The 23406-nt window shown below is 36.7% G+C and overlaps 1 long non-coding RNA gene across 1 annotated transcript; it reads left to right on the top strand.

The window, feature by feature from the left end:
* Positions 1–2299: 2299 nt before the first annotated feature.
* Positions 2300–23295, top strand: LOC130708082 (uncharacterized). Its single transcript, XR_009008100.1, has 3 exons — positions 2300–2373; positions 2690–2767; positions 23224–23295. It is a non-coding gene; the product is annotated as an uncharacterized LOC130708082 (long non-coding RNA).
* The last annotated feature ends 111 nt before the right edge of the window (positions 23296–23406 follow it).

Raw genomic sequence — 23406 nt, 5'->3', positions numbered from 1 at the left:
ACCACCATGGTTTTCTGGAGTGAGGTGAGGAGGAGATATTTTCAAGTATAATTTTCTTATCTCTGTATGAGTCAAGGAAAAGTTATATTGAGAGATTTAAATGTTATGAAAAGATAAACTTTATGAAGCCTACCTCATAAAAATGGATAAAATTTGTGATATCTAAAATGAAATGTACATAAATCTTCACTTTCTCTTCTTGACGTTTTCTTGCATATAAACGTGTAAGAAGTTAAAGCTTAGAATTCATGAGCAACATTCTGCTCTCCGGAATTACACTTCTTCTAAATTTGTAAAAGTTGTGTCTCTAATACCTCTGAATATTTTCAGGCCTTCTTGTTTTTTACCTTAATGAATTATATTTTTGGCTATTGACTATATGCTTAATACTTTGTAATCAGTTATTACATGCATTAAAATAGGTCTCAACTGGGGAAAATAATGATTGTTCCTCTGATAACATCTTCCATTCTCCTTGGAATGGAAAATGAGAAGTGTTCCCACTCCAAAGCATATCTTTCACCATTCCCATGGCTTTTTTCCTTCATTCTGATATAATAAATGACCAAAAGGCTATTTGGTTGACTTTTGGCTAAAAGTTTACTAGATTGCGTAATGGTAATGTGTTTCTGTAGAATTCTTCTTGAAATATGAGAATGATAATTGGCAGGTGGTAGGCTTTCAAGCTCAAGCTCATTTTAGAGTTGAGCCTGTTTTCTTTAGCTTTAAATGTTCAGGAAAACTGAAAGAGGCATTAGACAGATTTAGTTACCAAAGCTGTGTGATTGGGCAACAAGTATCAAACATGACCCAAACATGATCCATGTGGAAATCATTCCTTTCTTTGTCTTACCTGGTTTGGTTGCTAAAGCAGAGAAATGAAGACTTCTATAATCAGAAGAAAATGGAAAGAATGTGGAGGCATTCATAGTAAATAAATGAGACCTTAATTAAAACTGAGAAGGAGGAAATAAGAAACATGCAAAACTATTGGCTGGGGTATACTGAAAGTTAAAAGAAACTCATTCTAAGTGGCCCTGCCTTGACAAGAACACAAGTAAAAATGTGCACATGGAATTAAAGAAATAGATTATGTATTCAGTCTTTAAACTTAGTTCCAGTCAGCACCAGTCTCACCTGGGATGGAAGCATTTCCCAAGTGTCATTTGTTTGCACAGACAGCAGTTTTAAGAGCTAGGATTTGCAAAAGTTGATAACTGAGAGGAGTCGGAATGAGAGAAAAGGAAGAGTATGTAATGGGTCCCAGGCGTCTGGCAGGGAGAAATGCCAACATCTGAGATAAGGGGAAGAGGTTCAGAAAATGGAGGGGCTGGTGTATTAATATGTACCTTCCGTGCTAAGTACTGAGCTCTGCGTTTGCAGATACTATCTTCTGCTTTATTCACAGAATATTGCCTGAAGCATTGTATGCATTCAATAAGCATTTATTGAAAGAATAAATGGTTATATATTCCTGTTAGACTGTTGGATCCTAGGGTATTAAATGTTTTAACTAAGGTTAAATGATGGTGATGGGTTTTAGATATCAACCTACTTCCTTATTAAAATTTCTCAATATTAAATTTTTTTTTTAAGTTTTCATTTCATAGTGTTGCTCTCCAGGTCCTTTAGAAGAAGTCTTTCCTCAGTCCAAGGCACATGTCTTTCTCCACCTCTTCTGGTTTGAGAAAATGATTGGGAAGACAGATTTTTCTCTACATTGTATTGGGGAAAGAGGAGGTAATGTCTACATTCTAGCCTGGATCCAGTTTTGGGGGGTTGAGTACTGTCGGGGCTGGAGCTGCATGGAGCCATCATAATCAATTTTGGAGGAAAAGTTGGTGGGTGTTGGAAGGAGGGCTTGGTCAGTTGAGTCTGAGGCTCTTGGAGGCTGTTAGCGCCTCTCTGGGAGTTTCACATTCTCTGACATCTCAATGGCTTGTATTTTCATCTTTGTGCTATGGTGGGCATATGCTACATATTACTGTTTGTAGGAAGCAGGAAGGATTTCAAATTTTGGATGCTACAGAGAAAGTTGTACCGCCAACTATTTTTGTAAGCAAAGAAAGATAAAGCCCTTCGTGAAAAACTAATGAAGAAATTTCCTTTCCAAATTGTGAGAAAATGAGCTTCACATATGCCTTCCCTAAGGAAAGAAAAAAGATGACTTCGTTTATATCCTACCTTGTTCGAGAGGATTAAGACAGCTTTATGATGACTTAAAAAAGATCTTTTCTGTCATGCCCTTAGTATTAGCTGTTGAAAGCCATTTTTTGTCAATATTCCTTTATTGCAGCCAGATGTCAGCTCTGCAGTGATGGGTAAACTAAAGGAGTTTATAAAAATGGAAACCTAAAATTCCAAGTTACAGAGGTGAGTGGAGCTAAAATTGAGTTGGGGTCTAAACTGTGGTATTTTGAATGTGAAATTCACCTTTCCCATTTTACAATATCTGGATAATACTATTAGGCCCTTGTAAAGTATCTGGTAACTTATATCTGAATTAAAAGACGTGAAAGAAATATCAAACAGATTAAACAAATTCTTTGAGTTATAGAGCTGAAGTAGGGATGTATAAATGGAATAAAATATCCAAAAACGTTACATGTGGCCATGACCGTCAAAAGTATTTTGTCTGGAATATCTGCCAAAACCTATTTATTCTGATTCTCTTTTTTTCTGTTCACAGTTAAAGAAACTGTCCATGGGATGGGTGGTGTAGGTTGTTCCATGAAGAAAACACCAGATATCTGTCTTAGTTAAAAAGGTAAATTACACATGTACACTCTGGAAATTATTGAAAGCAAAATAGTCAAGATAACTGGGATTCAAATTATGACATTTAGCTTGGAAACTTTATATTTCTTTTCCCCACCAATTTAATACAGAGATTAAAAGATCATCTATTTATTTTTACCTCTTTCAAAACTTCAATATATTTATAAAACACATGATAGCACGATGGGAATTATAATAAGTTATTCAAAATCTTACCATGTAATAAGAGATATTTACACAAATATTTATAAAATATAAATATGTCTGTAATGAGAAAGCTATGGACAATACGAACTGGAAAGTGAGATTCAGTGCCTTGCAGAAAATTAGCACTTTTATAAACTCTGACGGATGAGTGGGTATATAAAATGCGGACAGCAGATGAGAGGCAGAAGGAGAGAATAAGGAAGGAGAAAACACTGGAAAAGGACAAGTATCTTTTAGAGGTGACAAACGGACATGTCTTAAAGGAAGACTTCAAATAAGGAGGTAAGGGGAGAATTTTGAAAGCATTGTGCCAGGCTTTGTAAATGAGCTATATTTAATATTTTTAGAAATATAGCATGTGGTGGCAAAAGTTTACTCAATTAATACAGTATTTAGGGAAGATGAATCCAACTGCAGGAGTCAGGACAACTGCATCAAGTTAAGAAGAGAAGCAGGGAGAGTAAGGAGGATGCAGTGGCAGTGGTGACAGGGAAAGGGAAGAGGTCTGACAACCTATAGGGGTGGCAGGAAAATCAGACAGGGAGCGAAAAAATGAAAGGGGCATTGTGAATGGCGTCAAAAAAAAAAAAACAAAAAAAACCTGACAGCACTTGGTGAGAAAATAGATATATCTGAAGAAGCAGGTCCCTCAGAGACTTGATCTTGTGTGTTTTGCCACCTTGCCTATTGCCTTCAAGGGCTTCTTATAAATCATGTAGAACACTGAGCATCACCTCTTTGATATAATAATGATTATTTGGAGCAATAGGCTCCAAGTAACCATAACAGAAACAACATCAACAGTAACAACCACCTAAACTAAACCTTTATTTAAACAAATGTCCTGTCGTGCAAGTTTCATCATAGTGCTTACACAGAAGAGTTATGGAAAGACTGATCTGGTTTTGTTTTTTTGTTTTTTCCCACATGAAGACAGATACTTCTGGAAGTTTGATTTAGAAAGGAAGGCTACATGTAAACACACATCTATTATATCCAGAGAATCGTCTGTTGCACTTTAGAAAATTAAAAGCGGCAATGTCAAAAAACTCGAGCTTCTCATTTCCTCAGAAACCAAGCATCTGACAAAGGCTGACTTTTGATTCTCAAAACAAATAATTTCACAGAGTGTTAATTTTGAATTAAAAAAGAGTTACACTTACTTAAGGAGGAGAAACAATGGATTTGCAAACAAATGATGTTGCAAGGGCCTGGGTGTATTACAACTAAATTTCTATAGATTTCAGCTTTAAAAAAAAAAAATTGAAGGTGCTTCTTCAATTTAAACATACTGAAAATATTTGTATTAATATGTCTATTCAGTTTAATTCAGTCCTTTTTGACATGATAAATTAATTGGAAACAATGTTAAATATTTTTTATAACTCTATGCCAACAGATATGTTAAATATATAAATATCTTTTAGAAAAAAATTGAGAGGAAAGAAATGAAGTCAAGTAATACTGAATTTACATAAAAAGGACCATAGTTATTTTACTGAAATTTTCATTGGCCTCAGAAATTAAAGCTAGCCATTTTATCTATCCTTGTCCTATAATTCTGCTAGCTTCCTGTTCTAATAGCAGTAGTTCTTTCTAGTGCCTGGAGCTTGATTTCCAACCCACAGAATCCTGATGCCAGGAAGGAAATACTTTTATTTCAAGGAGGCCACAAGTCTGCAAGCACATCAAGCCTTGTCTGTATACTAGAGAAATAATATGCCTATTATATATTTGCAAGGTGGTGTCACAAACGTAGCCAGGGTAGGACTTTCTACTTAATGGCTGAATTTAGGGACTTAAAGCTTCACTTTAGGCCCCTCTCTCGCCTTCTTTGGGCCATGCTTTTCCTTCTTCATTGGCCTCATTCTTACCTAGTGCAGAAGGCTTTCTTCGTCTGGCTGGGAAGATGGCTGCAAGGTGCACTAGCTTAAGTGTCTCTACAGCCTCTAACTCCAGAGGAAGACAGCACCTTTAGCAATTGCTCCAGCAAAAACGAAAACAACAACAACAACAAACAAACAAACAAACGAAACTCAGAGAGGCTTCTTATTGGCTCCCCTGCTTATTCATGGACTAATTACTCATAGGTAGCTGAGCAATCTAATGCATTAGCTTCTTGAAGTCACTTCTTTTTTGTTCATCTATATAAAAAAGGTGTAAATAATAGGACCTGCTTCAGTGAGTTATGGTGCAAAATAATGATCATTAGATATGACTGTTTCACCATGTTATTCAAATCTTCTACATCTTACTGATTTTTATGTCTATTGGCTTTATGAGGGAATGAGAGAAGTGTGCTAAAATTTCCTGCTCTTTTAGTCCTGTAAACTCTTTGCTTCATAACGGATTATATTATTAGGTTCATACAAGGTTAATAATGTTATACCTTTCTTTTTTGTCTGTCTGACTTTAAAATTTTTATTGTCATTAGCTTTCAGTGGTCTTGCTCTATAAACTGTCTACATTGCACTTGTCATGCTTGTAGCTCGTAGTGGTTATTAAATCTTTGGCTTGATAATGGTTTTGCCTACCCCATACCTTAAATTATCTCCATAATTTTTGTTTGTAATATTTGAAAATCAAAAAAAACCCTATAAACAAATGAATAGAATATCCAGATAGTGGATATTCAAAGATATTCAAAGATATTCAAATAACAATGTTAACCTGTTTAAAAATATATGACAAGATTGGGAAGTTTGAAAGAGGGTTGAAAACTATTTAAAGACATTAGTTTCAAGATTTGAAAAATATAATAACTGAAATTAAGGATGGATTAATAGCAGATTAGAGACATATATAAGATGAAATACTGAGAGATCAAAGAATGGCAAGTACAGAAGGAAACCAAAGAAACATAGGAATGAAGTGAACAGGGCTGACATACCTATAATTTAAGTCCCAGAAGTAGTGAACAAAATTCATTCATTTGATTCTTTCCTTCTCCCAAAGGCAGCTAGGGCCTCCCATATCTCATTAATGAAGTCATTTAAAGCGGTCTTCAGTCCTTCCCAGGATCTGTTTATTTCTTATGTTTACACCTTATTCCTAGGCATAAACCTTTGCTGTCCCAATCCAAAATCTGTGAGTTTGACCTGGCTTTCTCCCACATGAGCCTGCCTTCACATCCAGTTCTTGTTTTCCCAGCCACATGACCTGCTTGAAAGTTCTGCTCAGCTTCTCAACTGTCTCTGCTAGAATTGCCAGATGCCGTTATGGGAGAATTAGCCCCAAATCTGGATTCATTGTGCTAGTTTACCTTTTTCTCTTGATCTTAACTCTTTCTGTTGCTAGCTCTTTGATACACTCAAACATGTTTTTAAATACTTTTTTTCATATTGTCTAGTTATTCTCAGGCATGTTTTTCAAAATTTCTAGCCCATTTTCTGAAAATAGAACAATTGCTGATGGTTTTTCAATTTAGTTGGAACGAATTCTCCAAGACAATTTTTAGAGAAATATATGGGTACTTTATAAGTTTTTGGCACATAATCCGTTAAAAACTACAGCCTCTTCTCTTACTCCGGCCTGGTTTCCAAGGAATATTTTTGTTCTTTCTCTGTAACCTATTTATCTGTCCTTCGACCATGTTGGTTACCCTTCTTTACAGTTTTGCTGAAAGTAAAAATAAAATGTCAGCTATTATTTATTACTTAATAGGAGATGTTTTAATGCTTTTGACCCAAAATACCTCAAATTCTAATAGAAATACCATATCAATTAAATATAAGATATACTATATATTTGACATCTGGACTAAAATTAGGAAAGGGAATTTAGAGGCTAGTGCTCTAATAATTCAGAGGCATAAGGATATCCCGTAGTCCTTTTCCCCAGTGATCTAATCCAGCTTGTTGTATGGGTCAGTTTTAGAGTACATGCAAAATAGTTCTGAAGCTCAAAGGGCCCCAGGCTACTTACTAATGTCTTTATCTGTATTACTGGCCAGACTTGACAACACAAGAAAAATCTTAGACTGACTATTGCCTTTGGAAGAAGGAGAGAGTCAACTATGTGGGCTTAGGTTTCTATTTTAACCCAGAATGTTATTTCCTGGTTTAAACCAAGTTTCTCAAGAAATGATTCACATTTAGTGTCAATTGTTTCACAAGCCCAATATTTTGGGAAACTTGACTTTAACCATGAAGGTTGAAATATGAAAAGGAGATTCACTTTGACGATAAACATATTGAAAGACATGAGAAAGATCCTAAAAAACTCAGGACATGTCTGAGTTGGCATTTTATTTTTGCCTGCATTTATATTTATGTCTGTGATATGACTATCTTCAGAAGATGTATTGTCTGATGGTTGAGAGAGTGTCAGCATTTTTGAATCAAACCACAATTTTTCTAAATGCAATACTGTCAAGGAAGTAAAATTTCTATCTACCAAAGATATGTTAAACAAACATGGGTTGTGGTTTCCTGTTACTGACAATAGATAAATAACCTGTTTGTGTATATTAATGTATAACCTATTACTAAAAGGAATGCTTGTTTCCCAGTACATTCTAATTGCTTCTTAGTTGTTCAAATCTTTGTGTGAAATGTCTGATTCCATCACTAATTTTCTCTTCCTATGGAAACTGTGACTGCACATTTGATTGTAATTAGTTAACCAAAGGCTAATAAAAATTAATTAGAATTTGCCTGGGACTCACTAGCTTTGGACAATCTCACTAATATCCACATTTTGCTGCTATGCTGTTCCCATCTACATTCTTGTAGGGTCTTCATTTAAAGCCTGGTCCATTTTTTCTGGGGGTTTCTACCATGGAGTGTGATGAGGTAGGGTCCTCTTCATGCTTTCAGTCTGACCTCCTTTTCTGCTGTCTAGAAACTGTTTTGGGTGGAAGGTGTGACCCATCCCTGTCACTGGAACTTCTTTTCCCTCTAAGAATGGTCCTTCTCTCTGGAAGTTTCAGGTTTTTTTGAAGCTTCTGCAGCACAAAAACTTTGAGGTTACATATAGAAGTGCATTCTTTTACATAATCACTTTGTTGAAGTCAAGTTATGTCCCTTGCAAAAACTGGAAGGAACGCTCTACCTAATTCTGCAGTTGACTTCATCCAAAGTAGCTCCACTTCCTCCTCAATCTGTCTCGTAAAGTCTCAATTGGACCAAGCTTTGTCAATTTCTTTTAAAAGACTGTCATCTATCCTAGTGCTCAAAACTGAATCCATGGGATTGGCCTAGAGAAGGCTCTCTTTTCATCATCTTGTTCCTCTCATCCCTGACTCATTGCCTCATTTGGCTGGTGTAAAGCAAAAGCTAAGGCAAATGTTAAAAACAAACAAAACAGAACACAAAAACCAAACCAAACAAACCCCCCACAGTAACCTTACTCCTGACAAGCTGCATTATTCCTATGCATATAAACTCATATAGAGACACCTGGAGCCGGGAAGGTGGGGCTACAACCCGCCAGTTCATCAGACTGATGCAGCCAAACTGCGAATTTAGATTCAAACGTTTGCAGAATCTTGACAACTTCCCTGTATATTTACTTTACCTTCACAGGAGAATAAAACTTATGCTTTTATACTTTTATTGGCAATCACCATCCACTTTCTGGAAACTAAATATTTGGCCAGATATTTGGAGTGTGAAATGTGACTGTCTATGGAAAGAGTATATAGTTAAGAGTCACGTGGACACGGCCCAGGTCAATCACCGATTATGTGAGCTGGTCAGATGATGCACTCTCTTCAAGCCTCAATTTCTTCACATGAAAAATATGAGTGTTGGGCTAGATAACATCACATAAGGAAGAGTGTCAAAAAATGAATGTTCTTTGTAAGATAGGAATTTGGGAATGAGTGAGATAATGTGCATCTAATTTATGTCATCACTGAGGGATGAAGCTAGGATTGTGTTGAGCTCTAAAGGGAGCTACACTTATTTAAAGAAGTTTCTAGAGACCATTTCTGTTAATGCCTTTATATACTTTTATGAGGTCTGTGAAATCAGGTTCTGTGGACGTCAATGAGAAAATTCACTTAGCAATTATCTTTCCACCATGTTTAATGGAAGAGTAGCGTCCTGAAAGAGGCAATGACCTTTCAACCTAGCTCATTCACCTCATTCAGAGATGTTCCAAGTGAAAAAACATGTTTGGTTTTTTAGCTTTTTAAACCAAAGATTGTAGTTTCCTCCCTTTCCTTCCCTCCCTTCCATCTTCCCTCCCTCCCTCCCTCCTTCCTCCTTCCTTCCTTCCTTCCTTTCCTTCCCTTCCTTCCTTCTTTCTCTCCCTTGCTCTCTTTGTCCATCTCTCTCTCTCTCCCTTTTTCTTCCCTCCCTTCCTCCCTCCTTCTCTCCCTTTCTTTCTTGTCTTAATTAAATTAAGCCAGAGGTTTAAGATATATAAATACTTTTAGTCCTGTTTTGACACTAGACCAAATTATCTCCAGACTCAGTGGCATTTACATTTTTGTCCTTCTGTTGGTTTGTAAGCTCTTTCCTTCTAACTCATTAAGATTTTTCCTTTGCCAAACTGGGTTATTCTTAACTACTTTATTAGTGTTAGACAAAATAACAAGTTTTCAGCAGCACAATGGAAGATAATTTGTTAAACTGTTATATATTAAATTCTTACATGAAATCTATTTAAGTGGATGGTAGTACTATTCCCCCCCCCAAAGTTCTCTTGGAAATAATATTACAATTTAAATTTATCATTTAAAGTTTCCTTTTAAAAATTGAGTTAGAGTGAATCTTACATAATTAGTTTATAGAATAGATAACAAAAAATGTTTGATTTAAAATACTAGTTTTACATATTTAATCAGTTCCTATGAAGCCATTTCATCCACTTTCATGCTCTGAACTATACATTTCATGCTTTTTTGTTTTAAAGTGTGCAAAAATCTACATTGCTTCCCAAGCACTTAGATTTTTTCAAGATGTTTGTTTCTTTGGTCTCATTTAGACTCTACTCATATTTGCTTCATTCAAAAGCTGTATTCTTAACAGTAAACTGTATGTTTCCACCATAAATTTATGGCAGACCACTTTCCCTGGATCATGGCTCAGGACCCATCTTTAGCTGTAGTTTTATGGGGTCAGTTATTTTGCTTTCCAATTCTGTCTGTTACACTAATTCCCTATTCCATGGTTTTCCAACTCCACCATCATTCTCTCTGAGGAAAGTGCCATCCTGGGGACGTGTTTTCCTTTTTCAGTGGTAAATCACTGGAGCAACACTCACTTTGTAACCCAGGGTGTTCCTTTTCCATAGTTACAGACCTTGATTTTTTTGACATAACCCTACACATTCATTCTATTAGTGAGTTAATAAGACCTCTTTTGGTTGCAAGAACCAGGGAACATTCTGAAAGCTGGCTTAAACCAAAAAGGGAATTTATTAGCTGATATAATTGAATGCCTCGGGAACAAAATTGTATTCAGGCAGATATATCAAGACACTCAAAAAAATCTGTTACCTGCAAACGATTTCTTCCCATCTCTTGGTTCTTCTCTCCTCTGTGTCGTCTTCATTCTCAAGGTTCTGTTCGCGATTCCAAGCATCTCTCCGCTTATATCCTTACAGCCCAGAAAAACTAGCAGAATGAGACTTTCTCTTTTCAACCGTTCCAACAAATTTCCCTGAACTGTCATACTGGTCTTGCCTGTCTCAAGACTTCAGCCCTGGCCAAGGGGTTGTAATACATCAGTCCTGGGACCAATGTCCATGCATGGAGCCTGGAGGATGAAATGAATTCCACATTTGTCGTGGACCCGTGGACTAAGAGTCCAGAAAGGGCAGTTTTTGAGGGAAACTTCAGCTATTGGTCTTTAAAATAGAGGGGATGGATACATGATCTTCAGGAAAATGTTTCTTGTGGATATTTTCCCACTAAAATTCTTTCAACATATCCTTCCTTCAGGATACAATTTGACTTCTGTAACTGAGTATTCAAGGCTCTGATCTTTTTTTACTTCTTCAAACTTTGGTCCAGTTACCAGTCTTACAAGTAGCCTCCTTATCAATTAGATGAATGCTTTCATTATGCCACTGCCTTCATGTCTAATATCTTCTTCTCTTTTATAAAATTGTTATGAATCTTCCCATCCATCCCTCAACAACCTATTCAAGTCCCACAATTTCCAAAACACTTTCCTTGGGCATCCTAGTCTGTGATGTTTTATCTTGCCTTTGAACTCCAAATAGTTTTATTGTTTACAATGTTTCCAAATCTTTATTTCATTTATTTATTTATTTTTATTGTGCATATCTATAAGGCTCATAAACTGCCACTTGTTGTTAGTTGTATTTTGGATATCACTTGTTTGAAAAAAATCACAAAGGTGAATACTTGCTACTAATTCACTAATAGATTCAAATGAGATTGAATATTGTGAACTTTAAGAGAATCTACATATATGATTGAAAAACACTTTGTACATATATGTGCAAGACTTTATTTTGGGGGGGACCGTGCACGTGGATTAAAGTCTTTCCATCTGGAGTGCTCCACACTTAGTGTTCCTATAATTAAGGTGAAGTACTCTGAGTTTATGCCAATTTTTTATCTCCCTTGATATAGCTACTTCCATAATACTAATTATACATTCATATGTTAATAACCTGGAACATTGGATTAATGATAAACATGTATTTTTTTGTTGTCATGTTTTAACTCTATGGTTCTTTTATATAATCAGACAAAAATATTGGTTGATTAAGTAGAAATTTCTTTTCTGGTTTGACATTTTTACTCCTCTCTGTTGCTATTCTTAACACATCGTGAGTTTATGACTTTCATCATGGATACTATAAATCAACATTGATATTTTCAAGCTTGGAACTTGGGAGCAAATAAAATGAGCTCAGTGTTAATAAATCTGCTGACATTTTACTTTACAGAAGAGGTACTGGTATGGACTGAATTGTATCTCCCCAAATTTCGTATGTTGAAGCCCTAAACCCCAGTGTGACTATATTTGGAGATTAGGCTTTAAAGAGGTAATGAAGGATAAATTAAGTCATAAGGGTAGGATCCTGATTCAGTAGGACTGGTGTCCCTATAAGAAGAGGAAGAGACACCAGGAATGCCTGTGAACAAAGGAAAGGCCAGGTGAGGACACAGTAAGAAGGTGGCCTTTCTCTCCTGGGAGAAACCAAACCTGCCAACACCTTGATGTTGAACTTACAGCCTCTGGAACAGTGAGAAAATAAATTTCTGTTGGTTCAGCCACCCAGTCTGTGGTATTTTGTTATGGCAGCCCTAGCAGACTATTACAGGTACAATCAGCATTCTAGTACTGCATTTATCTGACTTGGTTTTCAAATTTTTATTAATTTAGACCTGTTTTGTAACTCCAATTAGATTATTTGAGTTGAACCCAAAGGTATAGTGGATTTCAAGCATGGCTGCCCTCTAGTCATTTATCACTGAACCTGAGTTGCAAGGTAAAATGTTAATAAACTCATCCACCATTTCCTATTTCCAAGCTTTGAACCTTGCAAATGGTGATGAAGTACCCGAAGCTAGTTCTAGCTTTCTAAGAATAAATTTGGAAACTATGTAATCGTTTTGTAGATCTTGGCTCTATTGCAATAATATACATTATCTCATTGGGTGGAATTGTATTGGAAAAGTCTGCACAGTGAATTAGGTATATCCACAATGAATTGTGATAAAACAATATTCTTCTTAGGGGCTTGATAGGATCTGTCTGTCTGTCTCTCTGCCATATAATACTGTTAATTTGGCTGAAGTCCTTTACTATTCATCAGTGTGCTAATGTGATTATTTTTAGAGTAGATAGATGCTTGGATCTTCTCTGAGGACTTTCAGAAATGCTTATTTGGCATTAAAAGGATCATACATCTATGTATGTAATTAAAATAAAGATACAAGTGGACTGATATATAGACTTGTGATTTGGCCATTCACAGCAATATCTAAGGAATTGTCTCTAAGTTGCCAAAAGAGCTATGTAATGTACTTGTATAAGTTTAAAGATGACAATTTAGTGAAAAATGTCAGTTATGCTACTTGGTGACATAAAGAGCAAGAGAATTTTGGTGAGTTGGATGGTTGTTTTATATTTTCTTTTTACATTTTGGTCATATTTTTTGAGCTATTATATGTTTTTCATTGCCTGATTATGACTTGAGCTTAGGTTTGACAAAAATTGTCAAGGAAGACTGCAGCAAAGTTACAGAGACATTAGCATTTTTAAGCATATTTATACATTTTGGAATAAATAAAAAGCAGCATAAATAAAAAATAAAATAGTGAACACTGTTTTATTAATAATAAGAGCTGAGTGCTGTGTGCTAAGTTCTACATTAAGTTAATATGCACTTATCACCACATTTAATCCTTCAAATGACCCTATGAGATAGATTTTATTTTATAGATGAGTAAACTGAGTCACAGAGGGTTAAGGAAATCAGTCAAGTCACAGAAGTAAGAAGGGCTTTGGAGGTTCTCCAGCCGCAGAGCCTATGTTCTGAACTGCTAACCTCCCCGGGGTCTCCATGTGCTAATGTGAGCACATGTAAGGTAATTTATCCAGTAATGGGTTAATAACGTTTGCAGATGTTACTACAGTTTTGGTGAGAATATAACTTTTGTTAACAGCCTGTAATTTTCTAGATAGTTTATTAAATTGCATTCTAATTTCTCAATGGTTGATAAAATCATGAACAGCTGGGGAGAAGAGTCTGGTCTTTATTCTAAGCCCTTATTTATTTTCAATGAAAGTAAATATAATAACAATTGCATGGTCTTTTGAATTTTTATGTAAGGATTTAATTCTTCTTAATTCATTTAAGCTTTGCTGTAATTTTTTGGTGGGACATCTGTTAATATTATTTCTTTATATTGATTAAGCAAATGAAAAATACCTCAAGTGACATGATTCAGATTATATGGTGAGTAAATTGTGGAGTTGGGTTATTTTCCCTTGCTTTTTTCACTAAAATTCGTTTGCTCTTGAAAAATGATATAAATCGTAGGGATTCCTAGGGTTTATAAAAAATATTTCCAAACTGAAGAAGCTTGTATTTAAATAATTAATAAGCTTAACTGATAATCTGGCTTAATATACATACACACATGTATACACATTTACATGCATTATAAACATATATAGTTTACATATATATGGTATATGTATATATGTAAATATTTAATATATGTGGATATAATATATATATAAAGCTATATATTTATTACCTGCTTTGAGAGTGCTCTCCTTCCCTGCCTTTCTCTTCATCTGTCTCTCTGTCTCTGTCTGTTTCTCTCTACACACACACACACACACACACACACATATGGATCCTTCAAAGCAGATCACAGTAGTGCAGGCACTTGAACGTTTAGTGATGAGTACATTGGAATTATATTATTTGCTACTTTCATTTAATTACTTTTAGCAAAGTTGTGTGGCTCCTGATACGGACTGTTCACTTGCCCATCTTTCTTGGTTGTACCAAATTGAAAAATTGACCCAAGGAGTGAAATGAGGCAAATTATTGTATCAGCTTTCTCGCTGGAAGAGTTGGATTATAGAGTGTAATGGGTGACCTGAGACCAAAACAGGGCCTCCTCCTCTTTTGAGACAACAAGCCCACCACCTGGGCTGTCCCTGCTCTTCTTGGAGGGCCAGACAGAGATGGTGAGACGGAGCTGACTCCTTGAGGGAGGTGCATGTTGTCTTCCGCGTGCACGGGGACTGAGAGAGCAAGTTCCACTACACCTGGGGTCTGAAGGCCACGAGCAAAAGGGCTGAGGCCAGTCAGCATTGCTTCTGCAGAACTCACTGCTAACGGCACCCAGTTGTTATTCCCTTGGAGAGGAGTGAGTAATAGGATGACATTTCTTCCCTAGAATGTGGAATTACTGGCAAAAGTCCCCTCTTAGGGACCACAGTGGGAATGTGGTAAAAAGATCTGGGTCCTCTTCTATCCCCATGGTTGGGTCCTCTTAACCTATTGTCATGTAGAATCTGAGCCCCAAATCTATCCCTATTTTATTTTTCCTATCAACTTATGCTCAGCCATACACTTCAAAGCAGCTTACTAGAAACTGTTATAGGCAACCCATGATGACATAAATACCACAAATACAGTGTCAGCAACATAAAAATCAACAGAAACCCTTTCCCTTTATTACATTTCTGGGTGTATATTAAAGCACACAAAACACTGTTGAATTATGGTCAAAATATTAAATATTCAAATCCTGGACAGCATTCCTGCCCCAATATTCTTTTATAATCAGATAATTCTCAACAATATAAGCCTGAGATCTTGAAGCTATTTCTTTCTGTGTCTGTTCATGACAGACAAGAGAGTACGGCCCCAACAGGGGCATCGCCTCTATAGCCAGGAATGGCACTTCAAGAAATAGTCTACTGTGACAGATTTGAGAGCCAGAAAGTAGTGTCAATCTTTGTATAGCCTGTTACTCCCTGGACGGCCGACAGCTTATAACTTGAAGCAAGCATCTCTGGAACATTTGTACTTCTCAAGGAAATCTCTGTCTTCACCCTTCCAGGAATTTCTCTAATTCCTCTTCCCCACTTGAGTGAGGAATGAATCCATATTAGAATCATCTAAGCGATTTTAAAGCTCTACATGCCCATATCTCACTTCAGATGAATTAAGTCAGAATCTCTAGGGGTGGGACCCAGGCATCAATATATTTGAAAGCACCCCAAGTTCAAATCCCCTAAGAAAAGGGAAGATGACCATTCCATAATAGAACCTCTGTTCTCTAACTCAGAAAGGTGGCCTGTGTTTCTATTCATTCTTGGCCAGTTTATAGTCCTTCCCCACGTAGCTCAATAAGAACATTACATTCAGGATCAGAAGTCCTGCAGAGCCTGACAATCCCGGATATACCATAGGCATGGGTTTAGGAATCTTCCTCATATCGCAGGTCATGCTTCGCACAGCTGATGATCTTATTTTTAATCTTGTTATTTCCACAACTGCATGTTTTGCATATGCGTATGTTTGGGTAAAATTTCTCATTTGAGCTCAGATGCCTTTTTTTTTTTTTTTTGGCCATGCCACGCGGCTTGCGGGATCTCAGTTCCCCAACCAAGGAGTGAACCCAGGCCACGGCAGTGAAAGCCCTGAATCCTAACCACTAGCCACCAGGGAACTCCTGGACCTCAGGAGCCTTAAGAAGCGTGCTCCATATCATAAGTCATTACACTCTTGAACAAATCTCCAGTGTCATGCACCCCTATCTAAGCCCACTGTGTCCCAAGGGTTTTAGTACAGAGACTTTTCCAGATCATTTGGCATACTCCTGCCTCGATATTCTGGGAATCTTGATGATATCTCTGCTAGAGTCTGTTAGGAAGGTAAATGTGTGTGGCCACTGATTATTTTCTGAAGTGTATATAATGCTGACCAACATCTCTGCTAGGTTTCAGCAGATCAGCGTATGTAAGCATCATACGTCATCTCCTTCCTGGAACAACTGTAGCTACATTATCATCAAAGTTCAAGTATTTGTGTTTGACAACCCAGTAAATATCTATATAAATTCTTTGGCCCCTCATGAGCAGCATCAAGCTTGTCCTCTCTGTAGCAAGCAACAAGTGAAATTTTTTTCTTAAACCTTCTTTGTTAAAAGCTGATAGCCAATGTCAGGGTTCACAGCACTCCATCAATGTGTGGCATGATGATACTAAAAAGAACTCATGACACCAGCACTAGCTCATTAAGGACGAGCTGTAACACACCAGATGAAACATCTTTAGGATATCAGCGATTCCCCAAGGGTAAGAAGCAATGAACCTTCTCTAACACACAGGGGTACTTTGTAAACATGACCACAATCCTGCACCCTTTTCTGAATTCCCATCCCTTTGCATATAATTTTGCAGCATCTCTTAGCAAGAGCTGGAGTCTATTTCCCTTCCCCTTGAATGTGGGTGGGCAGTATGACTTGTACTGGGCAATAAAATTTGGTAGAACTGTGTGCCAGTTCTGAGACCAAGTCTTAAGAAGTCTTTTCATGCTTCCACTTACTTCCTGGGACCCTGCCTCTGCTCTGTGGACAAGAGCAGGCAAGCATGCTGTGGATGAGAGAGACTGCCTCAGCCAGAGTAATGTTAGTCCCGTTTTCCCAGCAGAGGGCAAAGACAAGTGGAAGAGCATAGACAATATCAAAGCCACGCTCCCAGATGATAGCTGATGCATGAGAGAGGGAGCCCAGCCAAGTCAGGAAGAATTGCCCAGGCAATCTCAGCCTAAATTGCTGAACTAGGGAATTGTGGCTAAATAGATGGTGGTTGTTTTAAGCCAAGTTTCATGTGCTTTGTTAAGCAGTGGTAGCTAATGCTGTCATACTAACATGCTATATTTGGGCGAGTTTCTGTCTTAGTGTGTGGATCTGGGTTAGAACCTGGGGATATTCATGTTCTGTCAAGCTTACTCCAGCACTGGAATTTTTAAGTAAAAATATCTTCATTCAGATCACAGCTCTGCCCTCTGCTAGAACACCTACCATGGCAAGGAGAACAAAGTGCACCAATTTTTCTCCAAACTCTAACTTGTTAAAACCGAGTCCTTTACACTTCTATAGCTACTGTGAGAGGATTGATGTCCCAGTACCATAGTTTCTTGATAAATGATACCAAGAGCTGCCATTTGTCCCTGTGGCTCTCTTTCTCCTCATAGGTACAACTTCCCAGATATCAAAGGCATTTTATATAATGTAGCATACACACACACACACACACACACACACACACAGACACACACAGAATGAGAGAATGGTTGAAGTTTTCGGAAAGCACAGTAGTAGTCAGCACTATTACTATTTCCAGATGAGTTGCTATGCTGATATCTTTTAGCAAAGGTGATAAGTTGAATATGATTATTTAGAAGGAGGAAGGGGAGAGGAGGACACAGAGGAAGATGAAGAGGAGGGCAGCATCTTTCTTCCTGGTAAAGGAAACTCTCCCTTGGATGCTAGTTCCTAGGCCCCAGCTGGCTCATCCACTATTGCCCTTGAGGCCCCCTCATATTTAAGGGAGTGAACACATTCTGTCACCAGTTCTCATAGGTATAGGGTAAATTCTGGCATTAGGAATTATTTTAGGCTCTCTCAGTATGGATTTCGTGTATTACTATAACTGTGACCCATATGTCCAACCAGGTGTCCAATGTTTTTGAGAAAGCAAATATAACCAAATCCCAACTTATTAATCTGTTTGTAATTTGACATGGATTTTGGCACATGAGTTTTGATAAAGGATGTAGCGTATCTAGAATTTTCAAAACAGTATCTCCCATATTGAGGGGAGTTAGGACTTTTTGAAATATGCACTGGCTGGGCCTGTATTGCCTTATGATAAACATTTCGAGCAAGATTCAGGGGTAACTAATAATTGCACCAGTTAGTTGTAGCCCCTGGATATTTCCTATATCTACGGTGGTAAAAGTGATGAGTAGATTTTCTCAACAATTTGATAAGGTGCATAATTTCTCCACTTGGAAACTTGTATCCTGTTTCTTATTAGGAAAAAAGGTATATGATTGTCATAGTCTTTTCTTTCGTCACAGCCATTCAAAGCTCAGTATTTATTGTATTTATTATACAGTATTGTATAGTGTGCATTACATAGTCTTCTGCTATAGGAGGAAGGTAGATGTAGTTACAAGGGACTATATAGTTACTGACACTAATTCTTATAGGTACCTAACTACCTATCTACTGACAAGTACATGCAAAAGGAAGGTGATTAACTCTATTTGTAGGAGGGGGAAGTGGGGAAATTTCTAAGACTGTCAGACAGAGGGGGTAGCATTTGGAGTAAGCTTTGATGGATAAGATTTTGCCAGGCAGAGAAGGGGGAAAGGACTTTGTAGACAGAGGTAATAAGATGGAGTAAAAGTTCAAGAAAAAAAAAAAGTGTATGACTTGCTTACAGAAATCTAAGTAACCTGTGCATTTGTAGAGAAGGGCATATGCTGGGGAGTGAGAGGACATGGGTCTGAACAGATAAGCTTGCATCCCAGTTTAGATGAGTTTGCTAAGGAATTAGCTTTGTCCTCTAAGGACTGAGGCACTTTCCTGATTTATAATCTGAGGGTATGGTAAAAAGATATGCAGATCAGAGCACAAATTGAGCCAGGCAGTGAAATAGTGAGGACTCAGATTTAGTTCTTTATCCTTACTTAAAATGAATAGGAAAAAACCAAGAGGATAAGAATATAATATGCTTTAAATTTTTATTTTATTTTTCTGAACCACAAAATATTGACGTTTTAGTCAGTGACAGATGGGTGGATATCAATAGCCACGTAAAAACTTTTCCTAGTTCCCCTTTTTGTTTCATACATTTTTATTATCTTCCTTTCTTCTGCATATTCCATGTGTGCACTTAAAGATATGTGTATGTCTTTTTGTATAATTGTATTTTATCACAATAATTGTGATTTGATAATTAATAACGGTAATAAATTGCATAGCATCTATCCAATACTAAAAACTGCATTATAATCATACTCTACAAATCTTAAAATTTGGCTTGAAATTTCTAGGAAAAGTGAATAAAAACATTGAGTTGACGACCTGATCAGGTCGCACTGGGTTATCACCATATATGTGACTCGGTAACTAGAATGTTTGCTGTCCATTGTGTAAGAGAAGTTCGTCATCCCCAACTCATTTAAAGGTTATAGAATTTCCTTTTATGTAACATTCTTTGTATTCATGAATCCTATGTCAATTTTCAGGTATAGCCTCATTGCTGAAAAAAAATCCTTGGTGAAAAACCACAATGAAATGTGTTCATTTTCAGAAATTTTTTAAGGATTACTGAAAATGTAGGACAATTAATCAGATTGTCTAATGTGGGCACTAAAGATGAAATATGGAGTATTATAATAAATCTCTTGTGGATTTGCGATAGTCCAATTAGAGTAGGCTAATCAGATATCTGGAAGGTAGTGTACTACCCATTGATTTTCTTTGCCAGAAGAATGGCATCTCACCATTCATAGCTCCCAAGCCTTGACAGCTGATTACTATCAATTTCGTTCATTTGATCCATATTTTGCTATTCCTTCTAATGAAGCAAACTCAACTGAAATATTGATTGCTGGAGATGGCCTTTAAACTTGAATTTGAGACATCTGCGTTGTTTCTTTGGAACAGCTTAATGCAACGGTCTGAAGGGTGAATGCAAATCATAGATAAAGGGAGGTTATGTGAGCCCTGCCAGAGCTTTATCAGGTGTCAGATTCAAAGTGCATGTGTGAAGCTGTAGATAGAAGACAAGGTTGGAAACATGGGGCATGGAATACCAAACAGGTTGGAAAATGGAAAATGAGAGATGGTTGAGGAAGAAATATTCAGTGAATAAAGTCAATAAGGTTTTAGTCCTCTTAAATGTTAGCTTTTTGGCCTGACTAGATAGGGTAGGGCAAGGCCTAGGCAAGGCCAGGCAGCGCTCACACAAATTACAGAGAAGTAGATTAACTATAGTTAATCTTGGAAAATGTTGTGTCCTCTAACTCCATTTCAGCTGGAGCAGCCTTGATGGACGCTGCTTGCCTTCCCCTTTCTTCCCCTGGTAAAAAGGAATAGTTTCTGTACTCTTAGCTTTCATCAACTGCTGTCCAATTCCTAATCCCCACTGGGAAGCCAAGCATATTCAATATATCTGTTGTAGTGTAGTCACAGCTTAACTCTCCCTAAATCATCAAGCACATCAGAGTAATAGGTAATGAAAGGTGGGATGACTACAATCTAATTGTAATACTGTTCAGTGGTCAGAAGGCATGATATAAATCTGTATATTATAATATAAATAGACCTCGAAAATACTATGTTAAGAAAAAAAACAGAGCAATCATTTTATGTAAATTATAAACCTCAAACTACACAAGTTTCACAGATATACATATGGGTAAAATAATTTCCAGAAAATAGCTTTGAAGGCCATACCTTAATTATGTCAGTGTGGGTGCTTATGAAGGATGAGGGATAATATTTGGAAGGAGGATGAAGGGAAAATGCAGAAACATGAACAGATAGATATTCACAGGCCAATAATAATAAAGTGCCATGGAGTGAGAAGTGAAAATCAAATCACTTTATGGCAGCTGGTGTCCAAATTGAATGAATGAATACATGAATGAATGAATAAAATTAAAATCAATTAATGAAAGTCTTAAACCTTTACCTTTTTTTTTTTTTTTTTCCTATAGCTTGAGTAATCAGTGAAATTTATGAAGAGAGACCATTTTTGTTTGGCAAGTTCTCAAATTTGTCCATTGGAATGGATACATGGATTTATAAATTGGGAGGTCTTTAGAATTGTTTTGAAGGAATCCCTCCCCAGTGTATCCATGGGAGGACACCGAGGATAGTAACCTGGATTTGCATAAGTAAAGTCAGTGACACAGAAGAGAACTTGTAACACTCTGCTCACTCAGTTGGGTAGAACACTAGTCATAGAGAGCATTAGTAATTCCTCACTTCCTGCTTGGCTATTTGGCACAAAGAGAGCAACATAATGCTAAGAATTGAGAAAATGTGGATCATGCATCTCTGGAAAGAGACTTCTCAATATTTTAAACCACTGATGAAAAATTGACATTGTTTTATTAGCCTCTGTTAATAATTAAAGACTACTTATCCATTTATCATTTATTGGGCTACGAAGGAAGAATTTTGTCTGGGCTAATTGATAACCTTAAATAATGGAATGACAAATACTAAAAACCAAAGAAGAAAGAAGCAATGGATCTGAGAGGCCCTGAGGAGCTTTGGAAAGGAACTGAATTAGAAACAGGAGAAATTTGGTACTAGTCCCCATTCTCTATCAAGTTCCTTCCTCAGCTAAATTTGGTATGATAATACCTTCAAAAGAAGATACAGGAAGATTATAAAGTTCTAATTGTTAAGATCAAATTTCCATGTGGAAACCATGTTTTCTTAGTAGGAAATTTTTTAGAAATCTTAGTTCATGCTTAGGATTGAAGGACTGAAAAACGTATGACTATCTGATTTCTGAGCACACCATGTAAGAAATCAACTGGCAAATTGACATCTATAAAATAGGCAAACTTTACACAAAAAGCAGTTTTATAAAATATTATAATGATTATAATATTTAGATAATTATGGCTTTAAATTTTTTTAATGAAGTTAGAGAAAAAAATTCATGAAAATATCAGAGAGCTATTTGTACTACTAGAACCAGAAATAAGAATGTACTGTTATGTATCTCTATACACTTTATAAAATATGTTTACTTATGTTATTTTAACCTCACAGCAATTCTCTGAGGGAAAGGGGTTTGATAGTATTCCATGTAGAAATTAGGAAACTGGGGTCCTCGTGGTTCCTTTAAACAGGTCACACCACGCACAATGTTTGAAGACCATTGAGTTTGTGGGATTTTTTTTTCCCCAGCTCTGACATAAGCCTAATTTTCTTGCATTGTAAGATAATAAGCTTAGTAGTAAAAGCTCAGCTCTGTCCTGGTATAAAATGCCACTGTATCCATCCTTGTCCTGAAATGTAAAAGTATTGGATCCCATTACATGCAGTACAAACTGTCGATAGATTATGGTTTAGTATATATCAGTGTCTGATATATTCCATTAGGAATTTTGGCTGTGAGTACTGGAAAAATAAGATTTTAAGACTTTTCTATTGTTATATCATACAAATGTGTCTTTCCAAAGAATAGACACTAGAGTGTAAAATTACAAGAACTGCCACTGCAAATATATCAATGGAGGGGACATCTCATATATAAGTAGAAAAGAGTCTCTTGTCTAAATGTGTAAGCTAGTCAAGCTACTCACTATGTATGATGTGAGCAATTTTGGAAGTTATATGAAGTGTTTAAGGTTACCAGGACATGTTAATGCACTTAGGGTCACCATTTAATGCTTGAGATGTTTTCCAAATGTGCACAACTTACTCCTTGGTACTGTTTTATGATGTGTGCCAAATTTCCAATGCCAAATGTCTGAATTCTCAGTAATAGGGAGCTTTGTCCCTATCTTGCTTTGAAAAACCTCTAACTAGGACCAGACTGACAAGATATCAATGTGTTTCTGCCATGGCTCTCAGCAGGCCACCTTGGTCTTGGCCTTGACCTTTTGGAAAGAGGTTACCTCATCAGAAAGCCCTCAGCTACTAGATCCATCTGAACCTTGAGAGAATATAACACATTTGACTATTAAATGGCCTCTATTGATATCATGCTCTATGGTTTGTTTGTTTGCTTTTAGATAGACTCTGGACTTCTTTGTTCATCCACCCACTTCTGTTCAAGAATGTATGTTTGGCCTTGAGAACTTGACCAGACCGTCTGTGAGTATTCCTTTTTTTTCTCTGTGGGAATTTTGATTACGGACCTCAAGTTTCAAAATGAAGCCAACCAGTCATTTATGTATGTGAGAATCAATTTATAT

The sequence above is a fragment of the Balaenoptera acutorostrata genome, chromosome 4 (assembly GCF_949987535.1).
Source record: "Balaenoptera acutorostrata chromosome 4, mBalAcu1.1, whole genome shotgun sequence".
NCBI lineage: Eukaryota > Metazoa > Chordata > Mammalia > Artiodactyla > Balaenopteridae > Balaenoptera > Balaenoptera acutorostrata.
The sequence above is the reverse complement of the archived record's forward strand: the minus strand, read 5'-3'. Positions and strand labels throughout refer to the sequence as shown.